Source organism: Equus caballus, chromosome 6 (assembly GCF_041296265.1).
Source record: "Equus caballus isolate H_3958 breed thoroughbred chromosome 6, TB-T2T, whole genome shotgun sequence".
Classification (NCBI taxonomy): Eukaryota; Metazoa; Chordata; class Mammalia; order Perissodactyla; family Equidae; genus Equus; species Equus caballus.
In genome coordinates this window covers 96,076,015-96,088,203 of record NC_091689.1, presented here as the reverse complement: position 1 = coordinate 96,088,203, position 12,189 = coordinate 96,076,015, and the positions used below count along the sequence as shown (strand labels likewise).

Sequence of the window (12,189 nt, the reverse complement as noted above, 5' to 3'; positions counted from 1 at the left end):
TAAAATATATCTCTTGAAGGTAGACTGTGATAAGTTAAAGATGTATATTATAAACCCTAAAGTAACCACTCCATATACATTTTTCTTTAAAAAGACTTAGAGCTAATAAGCCAACAAAAGGAGATAAAATAGAACCATAAAAATAATTCAGTTAGAGGCTGGCCCAGTGGTGCAGTGGTTAAAGTGTGCACGTTCCACTTTGGTGGCCCAGGATTCACCAGTTCGGATCCTGGCTGTGGACGTGGCACCACTTGGCAAGCCATGCTGTGGTAGGCGTCCTACATATAAAGCAGAGGAAGATGCGCGCAGATGTTAGCTCAGGGCCAGTCTTCTTCAGCAAAAAGAGGAGGATGGGCATCAGTTAGCACAGGGCTAATCTTCCTCAACAAAAAAAAAACATTAATTAATCCAAAAGAAGGCAGAAACAGAGGAAAAAAGGAACAACTAATAGACAGAATAAATAGAAAGTGTATAGCAAGGTGATAAATTTAAACTCTAGCATATCAATAATCACATTAAATGTTATTATTTAGACACCCTAATTGAGATTGTCAGGATTGGACAAAGAAACAAAACTCAACTATATTCTTCCTACAAGAAACGTACTTTACATATAAAGAAACAAACAAGTTAAACATAAAAGGATAGAAAAAATATACCATGCTGTTGTGGATTGAATTGTGCTCCCCTCTCCCATTCCTATGTTGAAGCTCTAACTCCCAATGTGACTATACTTGGAGACAGGGCCTTTAAGGAGGTAATAAGAGCGGGGTCCTAACCCCACAGGACTGAAGAAGAGACACCAGAGATCTCTCTCTTGGCCTCTGCACACAGAGAAGAGGCCATGAGAAGCAGCGAGAAGGCAGCAGTCTGCAAGCTGGGAGGAGAGCTCCCACCAGACACCGACTCTGCTGGCTCCTCCATCTCGGACTTCCAGCCTTCAGAACTGTGAGAACCTAAATTTCTGTCGTTGAAGCCCCCACTCTGTGGTTTTCTGCTATGGTAGCCTGAACAAACTAATACACGTACTGAGATGAATCAAAAAGAAGCTGAAGTGGCTATAGTCATGTCAGACAAAGTAGATATTGGAGCAAAGAACCTCCCAGGCATAAAGAACATCAATTTCATAACGGTTAAGGGGTCAATTCATCAAGAGCACCTAACAATCCTAAATGTTTATGCACCTAACAAAAGTAATTCAAAATACAAAAGCAAAAACTCACAGAACTGCAAAGAGAATTAGACAAATCTGCAACCAAACATGAAAATATCAATGCCCTTCTCTCAATAATCAATAGAACAGAGAGAAAAACCAGTAAAGATATAGAAGACCTGAACAAAACTATCCACTAACATGACCTAATCGACATGAATAGACTACTGCACCCAGCAACAGCCGTGCACTCATTCGTTTCAAGAGCACATGGAACAGTAATCAAGACAGATCACATTCTGGGCCACGGAACATGCCTCACTAAATGCAAATGAATTCAAGTCAAAGTACATTTGCTAACCATAGTGGAATTAAATTAGAAATCAATAACCAAAAGATTTTTGGAAAATTTTTTTTGCAAACAAAATAACACACTTCTAAATAACCCATGGATAAAATAAGAAAGCAAAAGAGAAATCATAAAGTATTTTGAACTAATTGAAAATGAAAAGAGAACATGTCAAATTTTGTGGGATGACACTAGAAAAAGTCCTTGGGGGGGAGCATTTAATAAATGCCTTTATTAAAAGAGAAGAAATGTCTCAAATCAATGATCTCAGTTTCCCTTAAGAAACCAGAAAACAAAGAACAAATAAGCCTGAAGTAAGCAGAAGAAAGGAAAAAATAAAGATCAGAGAGGAATTCAATGAAATAGAAGTCAGAAAAAGAACAGAGAAGGTCAACGAAGTCAAAAGCTAAATATTAGAGAAGATCAATAAAAATGATGAGCTTCTGGCTACACTGATCAGGAAAAAAGAGGGAAGACACACATTACTAATATCAGGAATGAGAAAGATGACATCACTACAGATTCTATAGCTATTAATAGGATAATAAGGGTATATTATGAACAACTTCATGCCAAAATTATCAAGTTAGATGAAACAGAATAATGTTTTGAAAGACACAAACTACCAAAGCTAACCCTAAAAATCATATGTAACCACAAAAGACCCCAAATAGTCAAAGCAATCCTGAGAAAGAAGAACAAAGTTGGAGGCACCGCACTTCTTGATTTTAAAATATATTACAAAGCTAGAGTAACTAAAACAGTATGGTACTGGCATAAAAACAGACACATAGACCAATGAAACAGATTAGAGAGCTGAGAAATAAACCCATGCATATATGATCAACTGATCTCTGACAAGGGTGCCAATAATACACAAGGGAGAAAGGACAGTCTTCAACAAATGATGTTGGGAAAACTAGATATCCACATGCAAAAGAATGAAATTGGACTCTTACATTCCACAGAAAAATAAACTCCAATGGATCAAAGACTTAAACATAAACGTGAAACTATAAAACTACTAGAAGAAAATATAAAAGAAAACCTTCATGACATTGGTCTTGGCAACGATTTCTTGGGTATGACACTAAAAGCACAACCAGCAAATCCAAAAGAGACAAATGGGACTGCTTCAAACGAAAAAGCTTTTGCACAGCAAAGGAGACGATCAACAGATTGAAAAGGCAACCTCCAGAATTGGAGAAAATATTTGCAAACCATCTATCTGGTAAGGGACTAATACCCAAAATATGTAAGGAACTCCTACTATCCAATAACAAAAAAAACCCTTGATTTTAAAAAGGGCAAAGGACTTGAACAGACATTTCTCCAAAGAAGACATACAAGTGGCCAAACAGGTACATGAAAAGATGCCCAACATCACTAATTATTAGGGAAATGCAAATCAAAACCACAATGAAATATCATCTCACACTCATCACAAAGGTCATTTTCCAAAAAAATGAAAGACAAGTGTTGGTGAGGATGCAGAGAAATTGGGACAATTGTACACTATTGGGAATGTAAAAATGGTGCGGCCACTGTAGAAAACAGTATGGAGGTTTCCCAAAAATTAAAAATTGAACTACCATACAACCCAGAAATCCCACTTCTGGGTATATATACAAGAGAACTGAAACCAGCATCTCAAAGAGATTTCTGCATTTCCATGTTCATTACACTATTATTCACAATAGCCAAGTTACGGAAACAACTTCAATGTCCATTTACAGATGAGAGGATAAAGAAAATGTGATATATATCTACAGTGGAATATTACTCAGCCTTAAAAAAAGAAGGGAATTCTGCCATATGCAACAACATGCATGAACCCAGAGGACATTACACCAGTCACAGAAGGACAAATGCCTCATGATTCTACTTATATGAGGTGTCTAAAATGGTCAGACTCATAGAAACAGAGAGCAGAATGGTGGCTGCGAGGGGCTTAAGGGAAGGGAAATGTAGAACCGACATAAAGTTTCAGTTACGCAAGATAAGTAAGTTCTAGAGATCTGCCGTACAACATTGTGCCCATAGACACCCACAAATCTGAACAACTGATATTTGACAAAAATGCAATGGTTACTAAGTGAAAAAAGGACAGTCTTTCCAACAAATGGTGCTGGAACAACTGAATACGCATATGCAAAAAAATTAAATTTGGTCCATACATCTCACCATATATTCACCATAGGATTAACTCAAAATTGATCACAGACTAAATGTAAAGCCTAAAATTACAAAACAGGAGAAAATCTTAGTAACCATAGGTTATGCAAAGATTTTGTAAACACAACACCAAAAGCAAGATCCATAAAAGGAAAAAAGGTAAAGATTGGGCTTCACTGAAATTAAAAATGTCTGTTCATCAGGAGATGCTGTTAAGAAAACAAAAAGACAAGCCACAGACTGAGATAAAATATTTGTAAATCATAGATTTGATAAAGGCTTTGTATCCAGAATATATAAAGAACTCTCAAATCTCAACAAGAAAACAACCCAATTTTTTACAAATGCCCCAAACATTTGAACAGAGACTTTCCGAGGAAGATACACAGACAACAAATAAAAAGTGAGAAGAGGCTCAGTATTAATAGTCACCAGGGAAATGCAAATTAAGACCACGAAATGATATGACTACCCTTCTATCAGAATGACTGCCAACAGACTGTCTGCTGTGACAGGATGTGGAGGCACTTGAACTCTCACGCATTGCTGGGGGGAATGCACGGCACTTCAGAAAACAGTTCGGCAGTTTCTGAAAAATTTATCCTCTCATATGTCTATCATATGATCGAATCATTCCACTTCTATGGAGCTCAAAGAAATGAAATCTCATGTCCATATGGAGACGTGTCTGAAAGTTCACAGCAGCTCTATTTCTAATAGTCAAAAACTGGGGGAAAAAAACAACAAATTTCCATCAACAGGTGAGTTTGCTCGCTGTGGTTTATCCACACAAGGAACGAACTGTTGATACACACTATCACGCGATTGCATCTCAAAATATTTATGCTGAAGAGAAGAAATCGACAAATGAGTATATACTGTATGATTTCATTTACGTAAAATTGTCAAAAGTGCAAAATACCTCATTCTCACAGAAGCAGAGCCGTGGTTGGCTGAGGTTGGGGGAGTGGGGAGGAACAAAATGAAGGGATCATGAGGGGCGTGAGGAGACTATTGGGCTTGAGGAATGTGTTCGTTGTCTCGATTATTGTGACAGTTTCAGGAGTGTGCAAACGTGTCCCAAACTTAAATGGTATTCTTTAAATATGTGCAGTTTATTTTATGTCAATTAAACCTCAATTAAGTTTATAAAAACTAAATAAAATTAATACATGCATAAGGAAAAAAAAAAAAACCTCAAATAGGACAAAATAGGAAGAAAAGTCCCGCTCCCCTCCCACAGACCTCCACTCCACAGTGATAACTGCTTTTATCTGTATCTTTTTCATTTCTTCTGAGGATTACCTCCATAACTCTGAACATGGTTATGCCTCGATTTCTCGATTTGTCAACTTTAAGTATCTATTGACCTCTCATTTTAAAAATATAAGAAAATAAACTTTCTCAAACTACTACCCCCCTTTCCAATCTCTGCCCATTAAAATTTTAATTTTTAGTTGTTTTCTTTCATCAACATCATTATCATCAACATCATTATTGAAAACACTCACTTTTTATGAGCCAGACATTAATTTAGGCATATATATATATATATATACACACATGTATTAACTCCTTTAATTTTCAGAATAACTTTGTGAGATATTACTATTTTTATCCCCATTCTTCTGAAGCAAACCAAGGCATAGATACACAATCTTCCCAAGCTGAAGTGTGGAGGAAGAATTCAAACGCAGGGGTCTTGGCCCCAGGGTCTGTGCTCTTTAACAACTACACCATACTGCCTCTATATGATGTCACTATAATGAACAAATTTAAATAATATGCTTAAAACCCTATTTCAGCCCCTCAAATGTGGATACACCATCTTTTAACTCCCGTTATGTTCCACGAGGAAATCCAACATCACATTTTCTCCACCCCTCTATCCCTTTCCAAACCTCTATTCCAGCACGTTATTGTTTTACATTCGTCCTACAACTACAATTAATTTTTGAGGCATTATCTATAAATTGATTTTTTTAATGGAAAACTAAAAAGTGGTATTCACAATAATATTTGTATGGAAATATCATTTACTGCAGAACCAAGTAGCGCCAGTAAGCCCACAGAGGAGATGTCACTCTCGTCAATGGACCTTTGCTACTGGAAGTGGACAGTAGCTTTAGAGTTTGGAGGGAGTTAGGACGGCACCATGTCGTAATGACCTGACACGCCTTTGCCTTATGACAAGACCACCCAGCTTCTTAATCATTCTCTTTGTTAGAAGAAATCCATATTCTCCTGAAAGAGATTCTTCGCAGAGCTTCTGACCGCTGGTTCTACTTGGGACTCATGGCTTTCTAGGGCCGCCTCAAAGTTCTCATCCTGGAATTACTTTTCACTACACTCCTGGGTTCCATCCACCATTCCTTGGAGCCTATGACTTCCTCTTACTTGGATTCTTTTTTGTTTTGCTCGAGTAATTCTTTCAGAAATAGTCTGTGGGTGGTAGATGGTCTGAGTTCCTGCATGTTTCAAAATGTCTCCCTCTTCGTTGATCACACGGCTAGGTAGAGAATTTTAGGGTCAGAAACGTTTGTCCCTCAACATTTTGCAGACATCCTTCCTGGTTTTTTCCCCAACATCTGGAGTTTCTGATGACCTATCTAATGTCAATTGGATTCTGATCTCTTTTTGTGTGACCTATTCCTTTGCTTTTAGACTCTTCCTCTATTCTCAGTGTCTAAAACGTTACAAGAACATGTCTTGTGACAGGTTTGTTCTTTCACCCCGTTCCACATTCTCCAGGCCCTTACAATCTGAAGTCCCGCTTCTTCACATCTAGAAATTCTCTCTTGTTCTTCTCTGTTTTGTCTGTTTTCTCATTCTAAACATCCTTTAGGATGTTAGAACTTTTGGATTGTTCTCTAATCTCTTAATTTTTTCCCCCATATTTCCCATCCCTTTAACTGTTTGCTCTACAGTCAAAGAGATTTCTCCCATTTTTTTCTTCCATTGAATTTTTAACTTTGACAATTATTTTTATTTTAAAAGCACTTTTGATTTTGATCGCTCTTTTTCTTAGCAACCTATTTTTGCTTTACACATGTTTTTTCTTGAAAGTTTCTTCTATGAGGAAACTAACAGAATTACTTTAAGGATATTTTCTTTTCCCGAATTGTCTATTCTCTCCAGTCTATTAATTTCAACCTACATTTTTGTCTTTATTTTTCCTCAGATTTTTATGATCCTTGCCTATCGATTCGTATTTATAAGTGAGGCAGCCCAGCTTGTTTAATACAGATAGCTCTCCTTGCCTAGGTCCCACCTTCTATCCACATGGGTGGGCCTTTTGATTGGCAGGTTTTGCTACAGACCCTGGGGGCAAAAAAGTGGAAGAAGTAGGATACCCCTCTCCCCATCTCTCCCACTTCCCAGCCCAAATGAGGAGAATTTAAGTGGGCATCACCCCTTCTAGGGTTCCTTCCCGTGCAGATTATGCTCAACTATTTTAAAGACTGTCCTCTGGTTCTAGCCTGAGCATGTGACGCAGGGGTGGGGAATGCGGTCTGTGACTCACAGTGATCCCACAGTTGATTTCTTTCCAACTTCCCTCTCATACTCCAAGTTTTGAGCCTCTCTGTGGGTCTGCTGCCAGGAAAAATAGCTCTGGCCCCTACTGCAGCCTTCTCCTGTGAATGTGATTTCATCTGTTAATACAATTCCAAGTATTTTTTACGTTCAAGAAATTTGTCCCTATCTCTAGTTCCCAGATGCCCATTCTCTTGCACCCAGTCCTGTCTTTAATTTATTATTCTCCATTCCTCTTTAGTGACATTTCTATGGGATTTGGGAGCAGAAAAGAGATGTATGGATGTGCTCTGTCTGCCATCTTGAACAAGAATTCCCACTGCATCTTTGGATATCTTTGTGATTTCTTCCTTATTTTGAGGCAAAGACTCTTTATAGCTTCCACTTAGGGCCATTGGACCACGCAAACAAGGCTTAATTTCTCTTCTACTTGTTGGCTCTCCAAATGTTTGAGACTAGTTTTATACCCTCCTATCCTCTCCAGGTCAAATATTTCTAGTTCCACTAACCGTGCCTCATTGAATTTTTAGAATTTTTAGTCTTCCTATCATTCTGATCATTTTCTTCTGGATTTCCCCCATCTCTCCATGTAGCACCTAGAGTACTAGGCTGGCAGCCATTCCATACTAATTGAGTCCTCCCTGCCACACCACACATCCACCACATCAACGTCCACATTGTCCAGCTACTTCCCTGCCCCAGACACATACCACCAGCAGCTGCCTGAAAGACTCGATGCTATAGAGAGGTATGTAAAAGCCATAAAATTATGGGAAGCTAGCAAGAGGAATTTCCATTCAAGAATGGCCAGGCTCTAACTTGTACAGCTTCTAACTTGTACACAATTACTTTATCATTTAAATAAAAGTCATTTTAAAACTCTTAATTTTAGTCATTTTGTAAAGAATGGTACTATGTGCTGAGGATGATATTTGGGATAAACTGTTCCTAAATTGTTTGAGTCTTTCAACTGAACTCACTATATATTTTTTTCAAGTATTTGAAATGCAACTTCAAAGCTTCCATACATTTCTCATTAGCAAAAATGAATACTTTTCTATGAGCCTCAGACTGTTGTAAAATCACCACTAATTAAGACATTTATAACATGTAAAAATAAGATAAAGACAAGCATTACACCAATCTAAAACACCACAGCTATGGTGAAATCTCTTTATAGCAGACAGAGTTTTAAAATTTAAATAAAATGTTCTCTGGCACAAATACATGGTACAGTTCTCAGCTAACACAAAGATTTTCCCGATACATGTCCCTTCCTTGGAAAATCCCCTGCCCCCAGTTCCTTGAGGAGTATATTTAAAAACTGGAAAAGAAAAAAAGTTTTCTGGGTATATTAACACATAGGGAAAGATTTATAAATCAGATGTATTAAAAGACCAAAACATTTTGCAGGAATTTTATAGAAGTTTTCAAAATCTATTTATTTGCTTGTTTGTTAAAAAGAATTATTTAACAAATTACTATGTGCTAGGCACTAGTGTTTCGATGATATACTAGAAAGATCTGTGGTCTCTATTTTCATTCAGGCTTCTTGGGTAAAAGATATTCCAACTTGTTAAAGTGTCCTTTTTCTATAATGTTAGTTAAGGAAGATAGACTCAGATGTACATGAAGTGATGCCATCAGCCTCTAGAAAGCAAGAAGCCTAGCATCTTTTCCATTCTCTGGGCCAAGTGGACTAGTCTGTAACGTTTGTGGAATGTTGCCTATGAGGAGTCAGAGCTGAAAAGTTGGCAACAAGTTAAGAAGCCATCTCAGGAAAAATTCATCACCTACCCCACACTCACCTCCTCTCATCCATCAGCAAGTGCTTCCTCTGATCAGAGGGGATTTGGAGAGAAGGCATTCCAGTTCTACAGGCGCGTGGCAGCACCTGGCATACCTGGTATCGGGGGTCCTATGGGATCCCCACCTTTACAACTGGATCCTCTACAAGCCTCATGAAACGCCCACTGTGCTCTGGCCCTGGACAGCTACTTTTAGTTCTTCCTGCGTGCCACGCTCTTTCACACTTCCTGTTCTTTGCCTGAAATGCCCCTGCTCTCCTCATTCACCTGGAGTCCTCCTGCTCAGGTTTCAAGGCTCAGGGCAAACGCTGCTTCCTCTGGGAAGCCTTCTCTCATCCCCAGGACGATTGTCAATTCAGTGGAGCTGTAGCAACCACTGTGAGAAAAGACAGACCAGGAAATGGATCTCGGTTCTAGCTTCAACCAGATGTGGAGTCATGTAAGCTTTCTGAACCCTAGTTTCTCCCATCTATAAAATACAGACACTTGCCTTGCAGGGCTGTTTTGAGGATTAAATACAATGGTGAAGGTCAAGTCCCTAAACAGAGAGCTTGGCACACAGACGGCACCCAATAAATGCTGCCGCCCGTCCTCTGCTCTGCAGTCACACCTGGGAATGGCATGAACTGAAAATCTCATGCTCAGATCAACCATGGCCCTTATTAGGGAACTCACTGGCATCACAATAATATAAAGTTTCAAATTAAAAGCAGTATTATAAATCAAAGCTTATTAAAGATTTTCCGATTACTTACAAAGATCCTTCGTGGGAAGAATGACTATAAAATAGTTAGAATGATCTTTTACTTGAGTGCATGCATACAATCCTATCAGAGATCCTGATCAAAGACCTCAGCACTGTGTGATACAGGCCTATAAATTTTACATAGACGTCAAGGCTACATTTTCAGCAAGCACATCTGTTCTTGCACCTATTTCACCAACTTAGAGCCAGGCCAAGAACACAGTACGTCGATAGCCGAGATTTCCAAAAGGCAGTAACAGTATAAGAGCAATAATTATTATGTTGAATAAGAAATTGTATTTATTCCAAGTCTGTCACCCATGCTACAAACATTCATCCACCGGGCGACATCCCCTGTGACAGGCCGCGCTGCCGGGACGGCTCGGTTGTCCCAGTTTCCAGGGCTGTGCACAGAAGTCCTTCCACATCAGGGAAGCACAGTGATGCTCAGTATGTTTTTTTGAGCAGGAGGAACCAATGAGGAATATGGAGTACTCCTAACTAGGCCCGAAAGTTCATTTTGTGGTCTAGCTTGCACTCCATTTTGAGAAATTTGGGAATCACTGATGTCACACTCAGTCACTCACTCAGCAACTATTTACAGACATGGTGGTTAAAGGCAGAGAATCCGGAGTGAGAAGCCTGGGTTCAAATTCCAGCTATACTACTACTCATTATGAGGCCTTGGGGAGCGACTTCCACCTTTGATGGTTTAGCTTCCCCACCTGTGAAAAGGGGTAATGACAGTACCTACATCATAGGGCTGTAGGGAGCTGTGCCCAGCACATCATTAACGTTCCAAATTATTGGGAAGTATTGGTGTTAACTTTTATTCCTGACCTGGGCAGTGGGATGCCTTGGTGAACAAAGGTACTCAGTAAGTAGTTAGAGGACAAATAATGCAAAATCATCACAGAGTGAAGCTATAAGTACAGATTTTGGATACCCAGGTGGTTTCCATGGATGGCTGATGTCAGAGAACAAAAATTTAAACATTCCTCCGATTAAGTCTCAGCAGCATGCTCATTTGCCCAAATGCAGAAATAGAAATCATGAAGTTATCTTTCGAATGTCACAAAAGGCAAACCAAGGAGAGGAAGCCCGGTAGCTCTGTGCCCTATGTTCCTTTTTTTAATTTGGTTATAGGATGAATTTTTTAAATAAACTTATAAACTCTGTTTTATTGTTAGCCAAATAGACTGACTCTCCAGTGAGGTCATGTTTGGAAATATATGTATCAACATTTAAACAACTCAAAACCGTAAGAAAATCTTCAATAGTTCAGCCAAATCCTGTCTTGAAATTGAAATAAATGAGATGTAAAAATTAGGGGAAGTCACATTCTCAATTGGATCACTGTTTGACGCTACCCTTTATAAATAATGAGTACAGAGGAAAGGCATTTCAGGATGTCATCATTAAAACTGTGTGCAGCATAAACCAGTGCTAACCACTGCTAAAGCTTCTGGCTGCTTAAAAATACTCAGAAGAGCAGAACGACAATATTTACGTCTGCCGACAAGCACATAATCATCTTAAGTCTCGATTTTAAATATGCTATTTTCTTTTAAAGTTCTTCAAAATGTATGTTCTGTGAAAGGGGGATTTAAAAAGCATTACCATCTAAGGCTGCAGGGGAGGGAGCTGGCGCAATTAAGGAAAGTGCTGAAAGAATGAATGCAAGAACTGATATAAATCAGAAATGGCCCAGAGTCCAAAGAACAGAGGGGCCCAGAGGAAGACAGTCACCGGCTTGCCTCGGAGGAAAGGAGCGCGTGCCTGTACATGATTAGCGGGGCTCCCTTCCTTTACTTTCCCGGAGATGGTGGAATACTCGAACCCAGGAGAAATGCTTAGAAAGTTGATCCATGTTAAGAGGGGCCTTTTCAGGGGTCAGCAGAGACGTGAGGGTCAGTCTCCCTAACAACTAACGACGAATGAAAACAGACTTTACCGTCCTCCCTCGGTCTCTGGGGGACGGTTCCAGGACCCCCACCATACTGAAATCCCTGGATGCTGAAGTTCCATATAAAATGGTGTAGTATTTGCTTTTAACCTACACGTATCCTCTCATGTGCTTTAAATCATCTCTAAATGACTTATAGTATCTAATACCGTGCAAATACTATGTAAATAGTTGTTATACTGTATTGTTTATGGGATAACGACAAGAAAAAGAGTCTGTACATGTTCAGTACAGATGCAACCATCACAGGCCTTTCCGTCTGTGGTTGGTTGAATCCAGACACGTGGAACTCATGGATACAGAGGGACCTGCGGCTACGGAGGGCCAACCATACAGAGAGAGAATAGAAAAGCCAGAAAGAAGGTGGAGCCATTCTTCAAAATGCAGTGATGGGAAGCTGCCTTCAGTAGCTGGGCACCCTGAAACCACAAATGACCCCTGAAAATCACACACACACAC

At 39.2% G+C, this 12,189-nt stretch overlaps 1 long non-coding RNA gene across 6 annotated transcripts in view; it reads right to left on the bottom strand.

Annotated features, from left to right (window-relative positions):
- LOC102149776 (uncharacterized) overlaps positions 1-12,189 on the bottom strand; it is a 40,853-nt gene that overhangs the window by 21,852 nt on the left and 6,812 nt on the right. The window lies entirely within an intron of this gene.